We start from the raw sequence: 21,477 nt of genomic DNA, 5'->3' as shown, positions 1-21,477 counted from the left end.
TAGTTGTCTTACTAGTGCTATCTAGTGCTTACTAGTACCATATTAGTGCTATCTCTGAGGTGACTTCTCCTACTTAAGATACTCCAGTTTTGCCACATTAGGAGACTTTTGCCACTTAAGAAGTCGTGGGGGGGGGGCGTGCCACATAAATCATCCCATTAAAGAGCTAACTTAAGTATCTCAGTATGGTTACTTTTTTCACTTAAGTTGTCTCAATTTTGCCACTTAGTGGGGTGATTTTGGCATTTAAGTGGCAAAATTGGGATAACTTCCTTGGGAAAAGTTACCCCTGCAACCACTTAAATACCAAAATCACCCTACTCAGCAAAACTGAGACCACTTAAATCACTCCTGAGCCCTCTTAAAGAGCAAAACTCCCCCCAACCAAATGACAAAACAAAGGCCATCTACGTGAAGATTCTGAGATCACTTATGTGTCAAATCTAAGACCACTTAGTGAATATGGAATGATAACAATGAGATATTAATTACATTTTTAAAGTAGACACATTTTTTAAAAAGGTCATTTTGTTAAAAATTCTATATTTTATTTATAAGATATTAACTTTCCCTTCAGGAAGTTATCCCCTCTCTGTGTGTAAAACAAACTTGTCTTTTTTAATAGCCTGGTCTACAAATAGAGTGCAAAAAACCCTGAAGTGTTTCAAAATGGACTGTATGCCATAAAAAGGTGATGGTATAACAGTACCTAGAGTCCCATCAATGTTATAAACATACAGCAAGTCTGATTAAATGAAAGCTTGGAAATTTTGCATTAACTGTTTAGAGATGTGTCACATACTGCTGTGGTAAAAACTATTTACTCAATTTGGTCAAGCCTAGCAGACTTTTTGATTAAAATGAGATTAGCTGAGTTTTCAAGTTCATTGCCAATGAAGATGTATTGCAACACAGCAGAGCAAATAGTAGCTCACATGAGCTAATGAAAAACTATTTAAAAAACCTATGCAAGTATATCTGTGTTCAGTGAAGACTTACGTGCAATTATTCTTTTAAACAGATTAGATACAAATGGACATCTTGCACTAACTTCTAGTCTATGCCTAATGTCACACAAACCTCCAACTCCTGCCTACATTTTTTAACAGAGCAGGAGCAAAGTTAATGATACTCAATAGGAAAGAATGTTGGAGAATTTACACACTTTAAATGCCCATGGATATGCCTGTCTGAAAATGTCTGTAAGCTCTGAGTTTTGCATAGGAAAAAAGTGTCATTATTTCCCCTCCCCCATTATTTAGCTGTCCTTAGCAATGAACTGTGCAATGAACTCAATTGATGGTTATAAGCAAGCAGCATAAGTCACTTTTGTCGCCCGCAAAGGCTACACAGTTGGGAGAACATGCTCTACTTTTACATGCCCCACTAGGATCATGAATGTCTCTGGTTATTTTACCTTGACCCTTCAATGAAGCACTAAATTCCTCTTCAGAGGATTTAACCACAAGTGGCTTCTAGCATGGAACTTTTCTAGGCACCTTTGATGATGTCACTTGTAAGAGTTTTGAGACACTTGGCCTTGAGCTTGCAGTAATCTTTCCTCATGCATCACCTTCAAAGAGCATCCAGGTCCCTTAGCTGCATGAAAGAAGATTTCAAAAGCATCCAGCCACATTCCTTCTATACTTCCTTGTCTGATTCCAATCCAATACTGAGGCAGGTTTGGTAGAAGAGATACACAATGATTTGGTCTTTCATTTAATTTTGGAGGAGGATTGAGGCTAAGACCATTTTGCTAAAAATCTAATCACTGTTTAGCAAGTTAAATGAGAAACATGAAGAGGAAAAAAACACTTAGCTGTTGGTCACCTGGAACAGAAGCAAGAAAACAATCCCAGGTCCTTTTCAAAGATGGGACTAATCTGTGTTGGGTGACATAGTAACAGAACATGAAAACGAACAATTATGAAACATAAACAGAGGTTTGGTGGCTACTTAGTTTTCTAAGCAATCTGAGTCTGGAAGATATTTTGTTCTACTTTTTTGTTGACTGTACACCATGTCCACAGCTCTAATAACAGACACCCCTACTGTTTGTGTTCTTTCTCATATCAGTTCCTTTTTCCAATCCTCATGACTATTAGCAGTAATTTCAAAGAAAGGGAGTTGTTATGCTGCACTTGACCCTCAGTAGCCTTCCCTCTCATTAGCCGTTGTCGTCAAGCACACTGAAGGTCATTTTAGGGCAACTTTGTACAGCTGAGAAGTGATGTTACAGCTTTAAAAAGCTAGTAATTTAAAAAAAACAGACTGTAAAATTATCCAGAATATTTGATTTCAGCCCAATAACTGAACAGGACAGTCCTCTTTTATTTATTAGATGGCAATGCAAAAGGATGCCAAAGGAAAGAGAAAAAAGTCTTCTGGTTCAGTCAGTTACAGTGCAGGCAGTAGCTTAATTCCTTACATGTGAGATAAAAAGTATTGCTATCCCCTTTCAGAAGAAGCAGATTTGTTTCTCTTTTTTTCACCAAAATAAAGAAATCTAGTCTCTGAGCCTTGTTTAGACAAAACTCTTATAGACTTTTGCCTGAATAAGAACAACACGACTTAGCCTCTTGATTATTATTATTATTATATTTTTTTAAAAGTTGACATAATTATCAATAAAGGGACAAACTACAGAGTTTGATCAGTGGCACATGTTTATGCCAGATTTACACAGATCAGAATGTGGCTCAGAGCAAACCTGCATGGTAGGGGAAAGCATTAACCACATATAGTGCAAATCATCTTATTAAACCCAGCATGAGAAGCGCAGAATCAGGCCCACAATCTTATATGACATTGGGTATGTTTGACATAAAATGCTGGAGGTTACTTTACTGATAGGAGTGCTAATAAGCTTTTAATTGTTCTAGTCCCGCCTTTCCAAAATATTCAGTTTGAGAAGTGCTAAGGCACACCAAGGAACACAAACTACAGGACATATTTAAACCTAAATAATCACATTCTATTTTCCATAGTAAATTTGGTCACTACAATTCAGGGGAAATTCCTGCAGCATGTGTGCTTTAACCTGCCACAGTTTGTGTTTGCACAGTTGAGCTTTGAGCACCAGGTTAAAAATCACACAAGAATTCAAGCCTAGGGATAGCTTTGTCTTGGATACTTAGAATTTGGGGAAACAAATAAAATAAAAACCAAACCAACCAAAAACCCAACAACAACAAGAAATGGTCAAAACAGAAGAATGAGTTTTCAAACTAAACAGACACAAGACTGTGATTAATTAATAGAATGACTATGCCATTCATTGCACTGTTCCCTTTGAGGGAAAATATATTCAGCTTCTATCAAACTATATATAGATATATATATATATAGCTCTCAGGGCTTACCATGCTTTTCAGACTAATATAGTTACCTTGTGTCTTTTTGGTGCTATTTACAAGTGGTCATAACTACAAAGGCATGTGCTACTTGTTTTTCTTTTATCATAGGTTGGTCAGTTATGGTCACAGAGAGAAGCGCAATCCAAGAATCAAGTGATATGAAGTGCAGTGCAGCCAATTAGATGTAGGAAGAGTGGTAGGAACTTTAGCAAGTTAATATAAAGTTATATACAGTGTCCTGCAGGACCTCAGCAGCAGTAGGCCTGGGAAAAGCTCAGTTTTTGTGATGAATTCTGTTAAATAGTTGCTATTTGTGAGTAAGTTTGTAGCTTGTTTAGTTGCAGGATTCTTTGTGGGTTTCCAGGGCATTGCACTGTCCATTAGGCCTGGTTACACAGTTCCATGCAAAGAGATCTGGGGCATATGCTTCATTTTCCAGATCACCATGGCAACAGGGGGGAGAAACATCAGAAAGCTCATTATCAGCACTGTAGCAAAGATCACCAAGATTATTGTCCATGGTGCCAAGACAGTGTCCACCATGATTTCCTCACTTTTAAGACATAGAACTGTGAAGAGAAAACACACGTAAGTCTTTTTCTAAAACATCTGCTTGAAGATTACTAGAGACATTGCACTCGCTTTACTTAGAGTAAGGACATGACATGGAGAAAGAACAGTTTAGTTTGAATATCAAGAATAATTGTTGTCTGTAACAGCTTATTAATAAAGCTAGTACTTTTTATCCAGAGATATTGCCTATTTTTGTAAAGTGCATTTAGCATCCCTGCTTTACAGATTGGGTTAACTACCACTTGACTGCCAGCCTAGCACATGCTGGACTGGATCACACCTTTATAATCTTCTGGAGTTTATTTCAGATTAACAATGTTTATTGTTCCGCAAACAATCAAATACAGGACAATAAATAATTACAACAGCACTGTGAAGTAGACAAGTATTATTCAAGCCTACACAGTAAATCAGATCTAGATGTACAACAAAGAAATCCTGGATCAGTCCCCAGGACACAAGAGTCTTGTTTACACAGGGGAACATATGCAAACATTTCCCATGGGACCAGCACCAGTTCAGCTTCATTGATCTTAACGAACAGCCAGCTTCCATTGGTATTAAGTACTGCATAGTTAGACCTGCTCTGAACAGCATTACCTGACCTGGATGTCAGTGGCCTGTCTACACTATGATGCCAAATGTCACTAACACTAGTGGAGCCGAATCAGTGTTTGGCAATGTTTAGAAGGCTATAGAAAGAGACACAACGTCAGGCACTGCCTCTGATAATCAGGCCTAGTGGTTGGAGCGTGGGTCACAGCTAGGCGGGGGATTGGGCCTGAGCGAAGGGTGTACTCAGAATCGAGATCCAGAGTCCAGGTACAGGCCCGTGGTCAGAGTTCAAAGGCAAGCCCCAAGTTGGTACCGAAGCCAGGGTCCAGATACATGCCAAAGGTTGAAAACCAGATAGTCAGAGTCTGAGGGCGTGGGGTGAGTGCGTCAGGAGGCAGAGACAAGGCTGGAGCAGGTCAGCGACAAGGCTGGAGTGAAGCTAGTGCAGGGCAGGGGCAGGGCTCAGGCAAGACTGAGGAGGAGGTTGGGAGTTGCTGGAGTCTGGTGCACTGTGTGGCAGCAGGAGGATTCCTGGGCAGGTCATGCTGTTGCTCAGCCTGAACTGCAGCTGTGCTGGGGCTGTGGAAATACTTGATCCTGGGGCCATCTGACCCAGGCTCTGCTCAGTGATAGGCTGCCCCTGCATGCCTGGGGGCTGAGTCACTGAAGGCCCAGATGAGTGTTGAGGCCAGATTTACACTACAAACTTACATCTGTATAACTACATCTCTCTGGGGGTGAAAAATCCACACCCCTGAGGGACATAGTTACTCTGACCTAACCCCCTGGAGTAGACAACGCTACCACTTTGACTTAGCTACCGCTTCTTGTGGAGGTGAATTAACTACGCTGATGGGAGAAGCTCTCCTGTTGGCATAGTAGCATCTTCTCTTCAAAAGCTGCAGCGGCACCGCCGTAGCAATTTAGTATAGACCTGCCCTAACTCATCGCAGCAGCTGAGCAACCAGCCCTAGTTTGGCTGGGAGTTTGCTTCATATGCACAAGGTTCATTCAATATCCCATTCAGATTTGTCAGTGCTAACCATGCACCTCTAGAAAACAGGTGGTTTCTAGGGACTAAACACTAGCTTAGAATAATTATTAGTTATATGTGTAACTGGGTCATGCTTAGAGGCCCACCCTTAGATCAGGCTCATTGTGCGAGGCATTATACAAACCCGTGGAGATAGACTGTAAGCTCTTTGGAGCAGAGACTAATGAAATAAGACAGCCAAAGGGTAGGAACGATGGCACCATATGGCCATGGTGACACAGCTGGTTTCTAGCAAAGCAGGATGAGAACAATAATCCTAAATGCAGACATCAACTTTCATGGCAAAAAGGATTCCAACATACTTTACGACCTGAAATATGAAATGAAATACAAACGGTCCCCAAGGATCACTTCGTCCACCAGTGAAATGCAGCTACCTCCGGGTGAAGCTGTCTAATACCATATTGCACCACCATGTAACAATCCTGGACAAGAGGCAAAGATACTTTTTCTGATTCAAAATAGACTGGAAATGATGGAAAAAGGCAGAATTTATCCACAACACCAGACTTAATACTTCCTACTCTTTCAAGAAGATCCATGCAATCTTATGGGTCTGTAAGTAGGCAAGAACTCAGTGTAACAGCCTGTCAGAAAGACAGCAGCAACTCAAGCTGTATATGGTCGCTCCAACTTCATTGTGGTGCTTTGATTTACTACTGGTTTTGGCTCAGCAGGAAGGGTTCCGTCTGTCAGGTGCTGTGGGTCAAGTCTGTACTAAATACTCTAGCTTATGATAGAGTCCCACAAAATGGGATATAGCTGCCAGAATAATGAACTCTTTTCTGTTCAGGCCAAGCATCTCAGGATTTCAGTTGTTTTGAGATAATAGTAACCTTATTCAAAAAACCAGGAGAAAGCAACAAGAAACTGTGATGATCACTCAGGGTTTAAGGTTCTTGTCAGAGCTCTGCTTTATTCTAGGGCTGTCGATTAATCGCAGTTAACTCACGCAATTAACTCAAAAAAGTCGATTAATCGCACTGTTAAACAATAGAATACCAATTGAAACGTATTAAATATTTTTGGATGTTTTTCTACATTTTCAAATATATCTATTTCAATTACAACACAGCATACAAAGTGTACAGTGCTCACTTTACATTATTTTTATTACAAATATTTGCACTGTAAAAATGATAAACAAAAGAAATAGTATATTTCAATTCACCTCATACAAGTACTGTAGTGCAATCTCTTTATCATGAAAGTGCAACTTACAAATGGAGTTTTTTTTGTTACATTACTGCACTCAAAAACAAAACTATTTAAAACTTTAGAGCCTATAAGCCTACTCAGTCCTACTTCTTGTTCAGCCAGTTGCTAAGAGAAACAAGGTTGTTTACATTTACGGGAGCTAATGCTGTCCACTTCTTAATTACAATGTCACCTGAATGTGAGAACAGGCATTTGCCTGGCACTGTTGTAGTTAATGTTGCAAGATATTTACGTGCTAAAGATCCATATGCCTCGTCATGCTTCAGCCATTGTTCCAGAGGACATGCTTCCATGCTGATGACGCTTGTTAAAAAAAAATGTGTTAATTAAATTTGTGACTGAACTCCTTGGGGAATAATTGTATGTCTCCTGCTCTGTTTTACCCACATTCTGCCATATATTTCATGTTATAGAAGTCTCGGATGATAACCCAGCACGTTGTTCATTTTAAGAAAACTTTCACTGCAAATTTGACAAAATGCAAAGAAGATACCAATGTGAAATTTCTAAACCTAGCTACAGTACTCGACCCAAGGTTTAAGAATCTGAAGTGCCTTCCAAAATCTGAGAGGGATGAGGTGTGGAGCTTTATTTCATATTTCATGCTTTCAGAAGTCTGAAAAGAGCAACACACTGACGCAGAAATTACAGAACCCAAACCAAAAAAGAAAACTAACCTTCTGCTGGTGGCATCTGACTCAGATGATGAAAATGAACATGTGTTGGTCTGTACTGCTTTGAATTGTTATCAAGTAGAACCCATCATCAGCATGGACGTATGTCCTTTGGAATGGTGGTTGAAGCATCAAGGGACATATGAATCTTTAGTACATCTGGCATGGAAATATTTTGCGATATGAACTACAACAGTGACATGAGAACGCCTGTTCTCACTTTCAGGTGACATTGTGACAAGAAGAAGGCAGCATTATCTCCTGCAAATCTAAACAAACTTGTTTGTCTGAGCGATTGGCAGAATAAGAAGTAGGACTGAGTGGACTTGTAGGCTCTAAAGTTTTACATTGTTTTATTTTTGAATGCAGGGGTTTTTTGTACATAATTCTACATTTGTAAATTCAACTTTCATGATAAAGAGATTGCACAACAGTACTTGTATTAGGTGAATTAAAAATATTATTTCTTTTGTTTTTTACAGTGCAAATATTTGTAATAAAAATAAATATAAAGTGATAACTGTACACTTTGTATTCTGTGAAAAGAAAAGAAGTACTTGTGGCACCTTAGAGACTAACAAATTTATTAGAGCATAAGCTTTCGTGAGCTACAGCTCACTTCATCGGATGCATCGGATGCATCCGATGAAGTGAGCTGTAGCTCACGAAAGCTTATGCTCTAATAAATTTGTTAGTCTCTAAGGTGCCACAAGTACTCCTTTTCTTTTTGCAAATACAGACTAACACGGCTGCTACTCTGAAATTTGTATTCTGTGTTGTAATTGAAATCAATATATTTGAAAATGTAGAAAACATCCAACATTTTTAAAATAAATAGGATTCTATTATTGTTTAACTGCACGATTAATCACGATTAATTTTTAAAATCATTTGACAGCCCTACTTTATCCTGTATCCTTTTTTAGATCCCAAGGTAGGGTGAAGAGCAACCGGGAAAGGAGACAGCTCTACTGCAGATTGAGGAAGTGCTGGCTCTGTGCTCAGATCAGAGTGATAAACCAGTGGTGTGACCTAAGGGAGACAGTATGAAGAAGTGAGCAGAGGACACATTATCTACATCCTATAATTAAGCATTTGCACCCCAGGGCAGGTGAAGGAAGGTGAGCTACAGGAAGCCATGTTGATATTTATATGTGGTCTAGGTGGAGACTTATTCCCTATAAAGGTACTGCATCCCCAGCTGAAGTAGAAGCTCTCTTGGGAGGCAGGAGCTATAGTAACAGGAGAGATGTTACACGGCTGGCCAGGACTGAGACTTCTTTTTTAAAGGAAGAATCAGATCTGATTTGAGTGGCTGGAGGGATTCTGCTTGGGCCAGCTCACATTAGTGGGTAATAGGTTGTGAGCAGCCACACTGCTCACCAGCCACAGTGCTGAGGTTTGAAACAGCGCCTCCCAAGGGAGACATCCTGCCGGGAGGGAGGGATGATTTTTGTGTGTGTGTGTATGTGTGTGAGATGCGGTGTTTCCCCCACCTGAGCCTGAAGAGGTGAAGGTGGCTCAGAAGAAGCCAATTAAGATTATCAAACACACTCTGGGGACAGTCAGGCTTGATTGATAAGCATTAATTGGAGATGAAGCCCTGCTGCCCAGGAGCAGGCTGGGCTTATATACAGCCAGGAAGTTGAGAGCAGAAGGAAATGAGTCTGGAGTTCTTCTCTGGGTACTGAGAGGTGGGTTGGTAGGTAGAAACTTGGGGGAGTAAGAGTCCTCTGATCCTAGCCCTGTGAGAAGGGTTTACCCAGAGAAGCTGTGGGGAAGAAATTCTGTGGAAGGCAGAGTAAAGAGGGTTGAGACTCTGTAGATTTTGGTTGCTGTTTATCGGATCCCTGGGCTGGAAATGTGGGCAGCCTGGGTTCCCCTATCAGTCACTGGATGAGTGGCCTGGACTTAGAATTGGTATGGAGCACAATCTGAGATGGTGTCAGACAGTTTGTTTGGAGAAGCTTTGATACCCTAGAAGGGGAAAACTATAGGGTGACCTGTCTGAGCTTGCAGAAAGAGAGAGAGAGAGAGAGGCTATGGGACAAGCAAATGACAGAAGGGGATGCCAGAATAGATGAGACCTGATCTTCAGACCCTGCTACAAGAAAGTGTCCCAGTGGCAAGTGAACCATGTTAGTGTGTGTGTGTGAGATCACATCTCTTGGGCGTAGACCGGTAAGATATGTATTTCAACCCAATAGCCTGGCTAAGCACAAACTGCAAACCCTAAGCCCCCCACCCTCAACTATTCAAGAAGGCCTAGGTTGCTGCCAGTTACCCCTGCAAGTGCATTAATGATATCCATTATAATATAGCACACTGCCACCCTCGTATGAACAGCTTACGGGATGGGGAAAGCTCTAGGAGAAGCAGTATAGTTTGGTGTTTTAAACAAATCTGTTCTCTACTCCTGTAAAGTTGAGGGTGATATGTGTCGGCACTAAAGTACTTTTTTGTATGTTTATCATAAAACTACAGGCTGATAGTTTACAGGGCAGGTCAGGCTCTGAAGATGAAACCAAAGCTTCAGAACCTTCATGCTATTCTCTCTCACAAGCTAAGCTGGGTCAGAAGTAGGAGAAGTAAAATAATGTTTTATGGAAGCATTCCTCCAGGAATTGCAATCTACTGGTCAGACATTCTTTCAGGAGGCTGTACTTTCTTTTACTGGAGATATGAGTACCTGCTCTTCCCAGCAGTGTTAATTTCTAAGGTTCCCTTCTTGGTTGTTTTAATAAATTCCAGATGAATGGAGTCTCAATTCTTGAGCTACCCTTTTCCACCTGCCACTTATGTTTATATGACTTTAAGTAATGCACAAATCATGCAGGTCCACTGAGCCAAAACCTCTCTATAACAGGAGAGCATACAGGGCTGCTTCTGTTAACCCAGCCGTAAAAGTTGCTGTAGTAGTCACAAAGTAGCAGTGCTGATTTTCCACACCATACCAGAAGGTTTGTGGGGACAAGACACAACTCACCACAGTACTGTACAAAGCCCACTCACTTAGACTTTGCACAGGGGATGAGAATTTGTTCCATCACGTATAAAATGCAAAAACTTCATACATACTGACTTGCAAATATGTGATAGTGGAAAATACATTAATTTTCATTGTAACTATATCCTAGAATTCAAAGAGAGACTAATAATGAGAACACTGGTTTTGTAGCTAGTGTGTTAGCTACAAAACATTCCTCACAGTCACTTCTTTCATGAATCCAACCACTGAATTTTGTCTGGACTCTCTCATAAACAGAATTGCTTGGTAGAGTTACTTTATATTATTGCTATTTATTAGAATGGGTCTGGACACTTTTTCCCCTGTGAAAAATATAGATGAAAAACATTTTTTCCCATCTTTATTTACCTTCTTAATTTTGTGGGGGTTTGTCCAAAAACTCAAACCCCATTTTTGTTCAGTTTTTGGCATTTCCTTCCTTTTTGATGAAACCCTCAAACTTCTTGATGAAAATGTGTTTTTTTTTTCAAGCAAACTTCCATTTTATCCAAAAGTCATTTCCACTGAAATTCTCTTGATACAGTTTTGATCGGTTCTATTTAAATAGTGATACAATCGTGCAGGTCACTTTATGGACTAGTAATGGAATGAGATCTCTGCCCCAGAGATCTTATAATTAAAGGACCGAGTCCTGCAGTGATCAATGCATGTATTCCATGGTCTGCCCTCACTGCACAGGTTGCAAGATCAGGGCCTAAACAGACAATATACAAACAAAAGGTGAGGGATATGGTGCAGCAGAAAGCAAATGAGTGAGATGTGGTATCTAGCATGTGTCCTAATGCTGCTTTATTTTTATTTATATTAAGAGTGGATTAGCATATATAGTCCTCCTTGAAGGAGGAGGTCTTTTGAGGAGAAACTTGAAGACAGGTGGGCAGAGTCCGTTGAAGGGGCCTGCACTGGAAAAAGTGTGCACTTGAGTGGTAAGTCAGACATCTCAGGTGGTGCAAATGGCAATAAAGGAGCAAGATTGGAGCAGAGGGGTAGGCAGGTGTTAAACTGTGCAGGACCTTGAAGGCTAGGGCAAAGGATCTGTAATAAGGATCTTATCCTGTGACCCATGGGTCACAGGATATCTGGCACACCTGACTTGCTAATGAATGCGAACAGGATTTTGCTGGTGACATTTTTTAGGAATATTGGGATTTATCATCAAGCAGATTCCAAATGGAACTTCATTTTGGCATTAGGCAAAAGGAAACAGAACCTGTTAATTGAGGACCAAATCCTGAACCCTGCTTCCAAACCAAGAATTTTTTCTGGGTTTTGGGGACATGGAGTTTCCCTTTCATTCTGGGCAATGGAGTGCCAATGCACCCACTCTGCTCCCCTTATGCAGGGAGTTTTGAACTTCAAGTCCATAAACCCCAATCTTGTATCCCCCTCCTCTGGTCTAGGTAAGGCTGTTTAGAAAGCTGCTCCCTAGCACATAGCAAAGTCGCTCCCTTCCCCTTCAGCCACATAAGTGTAACTTGATGAATGAATTTCACTTGTAGTAAATTGTGCAATGCTGTACATGGAAGGAAAAAATTCTGTCCAGATGCCTGGCATATCAGTTTACACCCTAAAGCATGAATGTGATTATTTTACCCTTATTGTTATCTTAGCTGCATGTTTGTAAAGTTAAATAATCAGCCTGACTGGTTGCATTCCAACAAGGATATTTCCCCTCTCTGTATAACTAGCTGTATCATGTCCTGTGCCACCAATTGTATAAAATACACATCTCATAAAAAGTTCACTGGCTTGTAGGTTTTGATTCTACCCTTTTATCTCCTCTTCCTCCTTTTCTTCACACAATCATTTTTCTCCACTTTAGCTTCTCTGACTAATGCTGCACTAAAAGAAAAGGAGTACTTGTGGCACCTTAGAGACTAACAAATTGCTTTGAGCATAAGCTTTCATGAGCTACAGCTCACTTCATCGGAGGCATTCACTCAAATAAATTTGTTAGTCTCTAAGGTGCCACAAGTACTCCTTTTTCTTTTTGCGAATACAGACTAACACGGCTGCTACTCTGAATGCTGCACTGACTCTCCATGGAGCCAGAAAAGCAGGAGTACAGTGTGGTCTGTCCAGGAGCTGGTTAATTTTGGCCTTGTGGCCTCTGCACACCTCTGTATCGGACGATCCTCCCCCACCTTCATTTTGCTAACCTATTTTGTCTCTTCCTCTAATAATGGTTTCTTCACTCGGTTCTTGCCTTCAGTTTTCCTTCAGATTTTGTCTTAACCTTTGACTTCTTTTCTTGCTTCCCTTTCCCTCCTTTACCTGGACACTTGCTTTTCCTCCTCTGTTTTCTGTTCCCATTTTTTCTCCCCCCACCCCCAAACCCCTACATGCAGGCAGACAATTCTCAACTGCATCACTCTTTTCCACCAGAAGTTTATTTTCCCATTTAAGGCTCTATAGCTCCCCTCAGCTGCTAATTAGGAGAGGAAACGAAAAGCCAGTATAACAGTGCATATAAGCAGTGCATAGCAGTAATTACCTACTTCAAATGACCTATGCAACACTGAGCAGAAAAAAGCAGTGTGTAAGACATTTGGAGGGGGGGCGGAGGGGGGATGTGAGCATTAATGGTGCTGTGTAGCTCAGTTAACTCTCGCCCTTTTATCCCAGTTAACCTTTATATTAATTTCAAAATTAAATTTTAACCAACCGTTTCAATAGTATCTTATAAGTGGCCTAAATTCATAAGGCACTCATACTAGGATGATGGGAGGGGCAAATGGAAATATTTTTACTAACTTCTGTCAGTTCTAAAAAATATCCAGGTTCATTGTAACTAACTTCTGTATATGGTGCATTTGGCAACGTGACCCTCCCCCCCCCCGTTGACAATGTCAATTTGAACAGGCTTCATTGTGACATAGTCAGCATTTGGATATTTTATCCACTGCCTCTGAAATGGGCCTACAACTACTTTCAATTCCATTTTCTAGCATGAATAGCTTTGTGTTGATGTGAAGGGACCTTGCATGCAGACTATTGTAGAAATAGGTTTAAAACACCTCCTCAAACAAGCAACCATCCTGCATAGTTCCCAACTTGCCAAGCCTCAAATGTAGGACACAATGCATTAGATGCCAGTCACAATAAAAATATTTATACTGGGAACGTAAAATATGATGGAATTTTTCCTTTCAAATAAGACTGTCCATAACCACCTCTTCATTTCTGAGGTAAATCATTGTCAATGGAAGTAAAGGGATACCAAACCAGTGTGGAACATAAGTGATTTGGGGATGTTAATGAGTAACTTTCCTTGGAAGGAGGGACACTTATGAGAGATGCATCCTGGAGATCTGCTGACCAGCATGGGTGGAGTAGCAGAGCCTCTAGCAAGGACAGCTGATGACTCTTCAATAGCAGCAGGCAACAAATGCCTTGAGAAAGGAGTTTTAGGAGAAATAGAGAGAGCTAAACTTGATCAGAGGAGGGTATCTGAGAGGTGGCTCCTATACTTTAGCCATTTTACCTCAGACTTGCTTGAAGGTAGCCACACTTTCTACTTGTCTTTCCACTATAGCTGGTGGAAGCTGTATTTGTATTTGAACCTTAAACGGGCAGTAGATTCAGGAGCTTCATTTATTTTATTTATTTATTTATTTTATTTAGAACAAGATATCTCATGGAAGGGTTTATATTGGTAAATAGGCCTCTTATTGTCGTCATTGTCCCAATTAAACTATACATCTCATTGACTGCATATGACTAACAGTCTAAATCAGAACTTGAAAGAACAGGCTGCCTTGAAAAGATGATGAACTGCTTCCATTCTCTCAAGCAGCTAAGACTTCCTTTACAGCTCATAATTATAACATAGCCTTTAAGATCATTGCTGAGGGCTGCAGAAACACAAAATACTGATGAAAGGCCTTGTTTTATGGTATAGTTGCAGTCTAATACTTGTCTGCAAATCTACAGTCTACAATGAATTTACAGAGTTCAAACACCGGTGGGAATATGTCTGGGCCAGGTGATCTGAAGACTTAGTCTTTGTTGACAGGTGTGAAACAGAGATGATCCTGGTGCCCTTAATCATCATCACTGAAGGCACTCCTGATGGCAATATAGGGGGCCGGGGGGAGAGGAAGAGGAGACAAGTTCCCAGTCACCTTTACCCTTCAAGGAACCCATCTTGGTGTCTTCCCACCAGCACCCAATTTTTATGGATATTTTTTCTTTTAAAAACCAAATCAAACCATTGTTTGGTCTTCACATATGGGAACAGTTTTTCCAAAATGTAGAAATGTTTACCCTCACCACCCCCCCCAAAAATATCATGGACATTGTCCTGAAATGAAATGCTTGCTTTATTTTTTTAAATACAAATATTTATGTAGCTGGCAAAAGCCAGTTTTCTTAAAAGACCCTTTTTTGACCAACTCCAAGTTGTGTGTAAAGGTTGTTGAAATAGTAGTAAGCAAGATGAAAGCTAGTTTACAATCAGAAAAATACACTAATATTTAAATGACTTTCTTCAAAAAAGGTAAAGGTTTCATAGGCCTAGGGAAAATGAAATGGCAAGTGAGAGTAAAAGGCATGTGGGTAGAGAGGGTAACTAGTCTCTTGTTTTCAATTCTCAGATGCATCTTAAAATGGCTTTCACAAAGGGGGCAGTGACTATAACCTAGTGCCCTACTCTTTGAACTGATCATAAGAACAAAGCTAAGTGCTTCAAAATTCTGTCCTTTTTTAGATTTCATAAGTTAGCTAACTTTTATGAAGAGTGCTGAACGATTACAAATCTTACACTATTGACTACTCTGGAAATGTACAAAGCAAGTTCAACAAGGGATTCTCCTTGGGGAAGGCTGTCAAGAACTTGACACAATGACCAAATGCAATAATGGCTCCAAAATCCATGGAGGCATATGATCTGAAGTATTTGTAACAGCAAATATAACTGAGTCTGTGCTCCCATTTCTATCAGGAGATCCTCCTTAGCAACTAGTGTCTAATGCCACTCGTATAGCACCTAGGAGCTAACAGTCAGTCAGCTGGAAATGTACAGGACATGTGGATAAACGTATGGTTGCTTTTTTTTGAAATGGCTTCAGTGTAATTGTGTTACTCTTGAATAACTCCTGGAGAAATATCATCCCTTAAATGACAGGTACAGACCACAAGACATTGCAACAATAGAAAAAAAAATCCCTGCCAGTGAATTAGCTTGATTCTTTGTGTTTCGTTGAGCAAGAACCAACTGCTAAAGGTTTGGAAAGCAAATATGGACATACCTTAGCTTTGAAGCTTGTGTGTGGGTTTTTAGCAGTGAGTATTAGTGAGGTACCAAGGAAACTAGCAGGCACTTGATTAGTGAAGTACGTCCAAGTTGCTGACTGTAATATTTAACTCCTTGTCTTGGAATGGCCTCTGACATTCAAGTCTCAACATTATCATAGTAGTGCCTGAAGGGCAACTGAGAACAGCACCCCATTGAGCTAGGTACTGTACAAACATGGTAAGGAACAGTCCTTGCCCTGAAGAACTTATAACTACTAGTTTCTTGACTATTGTCACCATTGTACTGCCAGCCAAGAGGATTTTTATATAGTTTAGCTGAATTTTCTGGAAGATTTTTTTTTTTTGTTTCATGAACAAAAATACAATATTCATTGGACCTGACTGGAAGAGCCTGTTTGAGCGGCTCTGCTGCTTTGCTGCCCTCTCTGAAGCATGTAGCAAGGGATTGTTATCTTGCTTCTATCATTTCTAACAGCATTTCTGTTTGTAACAGAATTCTTTTTGCAGAGTGTCCTTTACCTTTATAGGGAAGGACTTCTCATAGGTTATAGAAACTCAGTGCAGTTTGCTCCCCTGGGCAGCTTCCCTGCTCCTGCCCACTTAGGGCATGGGAAGCCTGGGACTCCACAGGTGGCCAGTGAGTTCCTGACCCACCTCCCCCAGGGCGGGCTCTCATTGAAGGCATCAGGAGGCAGGGACAGAGAAATGGGTCACTGCTTCCCCTGCCTGGGGCCACGCTTGCTATTTACAGTTGCTGTAGCTACCACAGCAGCTCAATGGCTCTGGGCTGCTGCAGGGCTTAGCGGATCCCAGTAGCATGCGGGGTTCCTGCTTCATGACACAAGAATAGGAGCAAAGTCCTAAAGCAAAGGAGCAAAGGTGCGCTGAATGGGGAGCTCTACTTCCTATTGCCTGGCCCCAGTGTGGGGGAGGCCAGGCCCCACCACAGGGATCCCACCTAAGTTCCCATAGGGTTCACCTGCCGGGATCACCCATTCTCATTACCATTGAGAGCTCCGTGAGTGATGTGTGAAGAGCCTGAGTGCAGGAGAATCCTTCCTTGTTGCCACCTACAGAAAGGGGTTTGCTGCTTTTCAACACATATAGAAGGGGCCCAAGTCTACAAACTCCACTGAGGCCAGCCCTATTGACTTCAGTGGTACTTCTCCCACTTCTACCCTGCTTCCCTTGGAAGGCTGTTCCAAAACTTCCAGAAACTGTTTGCTTTCTTCTTCTTCTGCTTTCTTCTGTTTTTTGGGGTGGGGGAGGGGTACTTTTTCTTGTTTTTGTTTTTTTTTTTTATCAGTAAGGGACTGCAGAATCAATCCCCAGGGCTGGAAATATTTGCTGTAAACGAATGTTTGCTCTCAGATTAATTGATAGCAATGAGCTTTATCAACTGTGTGTGGGAGCTTGCAGGCAGAACAGCCTGGCTGGTGAGGGACAATTTAATGAGGCTATCTGCTCAGATGTTCCCATGCTGCAGTAAACATACTAATTCCTACACAATCACCAAACAGTTGAAGCAAACACATACTGCACAACAAGAGTACCATGAAATAAATAAATACATCAATGCATAGAAAACAATTGCTAAGTTAAAATCCATAAAATCACCTCTCCCCTGGCAGCGCAGCTTAGCGGTGACTTGACTGGCTTGGCTCCGCCAGCTGCTGCACAGGGAGTGGACCTGGTGTACCATGTGACCAAGTGGGGCTGGCTCTGAGTCGGCAAGAAACCCATGCGTGGGAGTTAGGTGGCTACCTCCCACACTTCCCCTGGCCCCTCCACCGTCTGGAGCCTGCGTGGTTGCCAGACGAGCCTTCCAAGGCACCCGCTAGCCCGGATGGGGGCTCCTGCGCATTAGCCACCTGTGGCCCTGGTTAAATCTCTCTACCCTGCCCCAGCCCCTGCAATATAGAAGTCAAACTACACCCATGATTTTTCCCCAAAAAAGTTCACAAAATTTAACAAGATCCTGAGTCTTCTTCACTGCCCTGATGGGCTAAGTGTAGTGCTGACAGCACAATAGATCCAATATATATTTTATTCGGTTGTGATTTTTGGATTAAGACTATTTAGGGAGCTCTCCCTCATTATTGTGTGGAAGAGTGGAATTTCACCTCTCCAGCAGCACCATAACCATTAAGTAGAAGCCCATCTGTTGTGGCTTCAATTGAGTTTTTGTAAAGGAGAGTAGCAGCCGTCTTGGCAGCACCATCCCTTGCTCATTTCCTAGAAGTTAGTGAATCTGAGAACTTAATGAAATGTAGCCAGTTCAGGTAGAAGCTAGCTGCAAGACAAACAATCGGCAAAGTAAGAGAGAGAAAAACTTTAATCCAAGGACACTGAAGCAACTTCAGATTCCTTCAAAAAAAAAAAAACCAACAAAAAACAAAACAAAACCTCACTGGGGTTGTTAAGGTGCATATAAAGCAAATGACACAATCCTGAAATTCAGGCAGAAGAGACCACAGTCTTTCATGCCTCAGAAAACTGAACATCTATATTTATATATCAGCATAGTCTCAGTATTGCAAACCTGGTGCTTAGACCACTAGGCCATCTCTTTATGGAAACAGTATGTTAAGTAAGTTTGTTGATTTACCATATTAGAGTAATTAATAAAAATGATACATACCAGTTTCAAAATAAAGCATGCAATATTAGTAGTGGGGAAAATAATAAATTAAGGCATCCATGTCGATCCATGTGACATTTTCTGAACCCTAAACAACTGGGAGGGTAAGATGTTTTAACACTTAACTTGGGATGGGTTTTGCTGGTGAATGTTCTCAAATGATCAAAATTCCCTAGCTAATTTTTTTTAGTGTAAGTCTGAGTTTCCATGTGCATATGGGCTTGTTCTATACTATGCTGCTTCTGCTCTGACATCAGCTGGAGAACTGGGCAATTTTTAAATGTCTCTTATATCAAGGATATACAAATCCTTTCTTGTGTGGAGACAGGTGCTCTAAAACGGGTTATGGGAAAATAATGTAAAATGGATTAAAAATAGCAATTGTGTACTGATTCTGCTTCATATAATTCAGTCTCCATTAATTTACTATGACTTAATTATTTAAACTTAGTGGTCTAAATGATATTCCATTATATGCCCATTTTGTTACTATTTGCCAATCCCATATTTTCATAGTTACAACTATCAAATGGATTTATATTGTTCCTCTAAAGAAAGTAATTGCTCCTAAAAGGCCTACACTACACTATGCAAGTCCACTGAGGCATATACCAGTGAGAAGTTGGGTTCCTGGACCCTCGCTGTAACAGTAAGACACAATAACTAGAGCCAGTCAAAACAAGGAAACAATTTTGTGAAATGTTTTGAAATTTTTAGTTTGTTTTGCAGGGCTCTTCAGTGAGGAAAATGAATGTGCCATTAAACAAGTTAAAATGATTTTGATTAAACTTTCTGAAAAAATTGGCAAGCGTATGAGTCACAAGCTTGGTAGAAAACTTTGGAGAGCCAGAAAATGTTGATGATCTGAAATTTTATGTGACAAGTTTTCATTTTTAAAATAGGCCACTTCCCAACAAAAAATGTTCAACTCCTGAGTTAAGTCCTACATATATCTTTTTTTTTCAAAAGCACTGGAGTGACTTTCAATGAGATTTAGTGTCCTAAATGCCTGTCCATTTTTTTTAAAAGGAAATTATACTCTTCAGCAACCAAACCCTCCCCCCGCCCCAAACAAACCCCCTTATCCTGAAAACACTAACTACTGGGCACAGTGCTTACTGCTATGAGAAGTACCATTATTTTTAAAGTCATTTTTACTATTTACAATAATAAGCCCTACATCTGGTAATAAAAGAGCTGGGTGAGAAACTGTTTCCCCAATCTGCAAAAATGTGAGACTTCAAAAAATTTCCCATTGGGGGTGAAACAAACCTTTGGATACCTTTTCATGGAAAATCAGCGAGTCACCCCAGAATAGCCAGTAGCCCAGAGGTTAGGCACATGTGGGAGAGATTTCTGACTCTTCAACATCTCACATGAGTGTTCTCTCTTTGTCTCTCCAGAAATTGCATCCTGGACATAAGAAACCATTCCCAACAAAAGTGTAATAAAAATGCCCCCTTCCCATGAAAAGTTTTGGTTTCAACAGATTGGCATTTTCCACTGCAAAATTATTGTTGAAAATATTCCCATCCATCCGTATTAAGTGTAGGATCAAGCTCTTAGTTGTTCATAAATATTTCAGGCGATATCTGGAATTACTGTTAAACATATTATACTGTTGCAATTTCATTTTATTCTTTTAAAGGGAAATGACTTTATTGTTTAGCCACAGTATTCAATAATAAAGCTGGTTATCTCACAGTGTAAATTAATGTAAATTTAACTTGAGGGGGTTCTATAAACAATATGAAGTTTTGGTGTTGACATATATTTTGATAAAATGAAAATAAGGAGTAGGAAAGAAAAATACTAAATGAGAATACATTATGAAACAATACACTTACACAGTATATTTGATCATTTTTTTATCTCGGACTATTAATAAAAGACAATTTCTGACTACTAGGACTTTACTGACAAATATATTTTTTCCCGTTACTTGTTATATGATTCAGCCAGTTGTCTAAAGTAAACAGCAGCGCTGTGTTAGTTAAAATAGACCCATGATTTTTCTCTTACTATTTAAAATTTGTGAACCCAAATTTCAATGAGATTTTGTGGGTCTCTTTGTAGAATATGAAAAATTATAATTTTCTTAATATTTGACCCAGGTATGTTTTGTGTGTATTTTGTAATTTGTGGCATATGTCTGTTATCCACTTGTCTCCTGTTCTTATTGTAATTAGGGGCATATACTGTATACAGGACAGTAACTCCTCCTATGATAGAATGTCTATAATTAGTCTCTCACATACATTTGAGAATACCTAAAATGGAAGCAACAAAACCCAGTAGTAGTAATGTAAATTAATCTAGAACTGAAATCAACGGTATGAAACTATGCCAGTCTACACTGGATGAGAATCTAGTATCTTTGTACATTAGAGGAGCTTTGCTTCAAATAAAGGACTGTCGAGGGCAACATATTTGCAGACGCTACTCCATACCCATTTAGTTATCGTAGACTACATTGGGTTAACAGTGAGATTATTAAATTGAATGACAAAATCGGCAATTTAAAATGATCAAAAAAGGAAATTAGAAACACCAGTATTAACTGTTACCATATTTGTCACTTATTTTTGCAACCTGGCTAATAAACTAATTTTTTGGATTGAATTGTTCAGGCACTGTTTCTTCTACTCTTATAGGCAACTAAGAAAGCATGATGTATGGTATCATTAGCAATTCTGTTCTTTCCTGTCTAATCTTACCTTCTTATTAAAGTCTTAGATGTATCTTTCAAATCTCACTGATACCATCAAGTTGCTTTGTGTGGGATTCCATTCCTGGTTGTCAGCCTGAAATAGAGTAAGTTTTTCTTAAAAGTTGTTCAGCATATCGGACAAAGGCAGCTAGCTGGGAGTATAATTAGCCTGTGAGACAGAAGGGATCAAGTAAGGCTGACATTAAAGTATACACAGCTGATTAGTTATACTGTAGGTGCCTCTCTCACCTCCCACTTTGTTGTTGTTCTTAAAGTGACATGATCCTTTTAAAGAAATGTTCAAGCAGGCTTAATCTGTCTTCACCACAGGTGTCTCTGATAATTTGTCCTGAAACAAAGTGAAAGTTTGCACACTGTCGAATGCTTTATTTTAAGAGTCACTTGTTGGTTA

At 40.1% G+C, this 21,477-nt stretch overlaps 1 long non-coding RNA gene across 1 annotated transcript; it reads right to left on the bottom strand.

Moving 5' to 3' along the window:
* Positions 1-2,576: 2,576 nt before the first annotated feature.
* Positions 2,577-21,294, bottom strand: LOC122461079. Its single transcript, XR_006282794.1, has 2 exons — positions 21,073-21,294; positions 2,577-3,925 (listed from the first exon to the last, which is right to left on the bottom strand). It is a non-coding gene; the product is annotated as an uncharacterized LOC122461079 (long non-coding RNA).
* Positions 21,295-21,477: the final 183 nt, after the last annotated feature.

This window comes from Dermochelys coriacea, chromosome 7, assembly GCF_009764565.3.
Source record: "Dermochelys coriacea isolate rDerCor1 chromosome 7, rDerCor1.pri.v4, whole genome shotgun sequence".
Classification (NCBI taxonomy): Eukaryota; Metazoa; Chordata; order Testudines; family Dermochelyidae; genus Dermochelys; species Dermochelys coriacea.
This window is presented reverse-complemented; position numbering and strand designations above follow the sequence as displayed.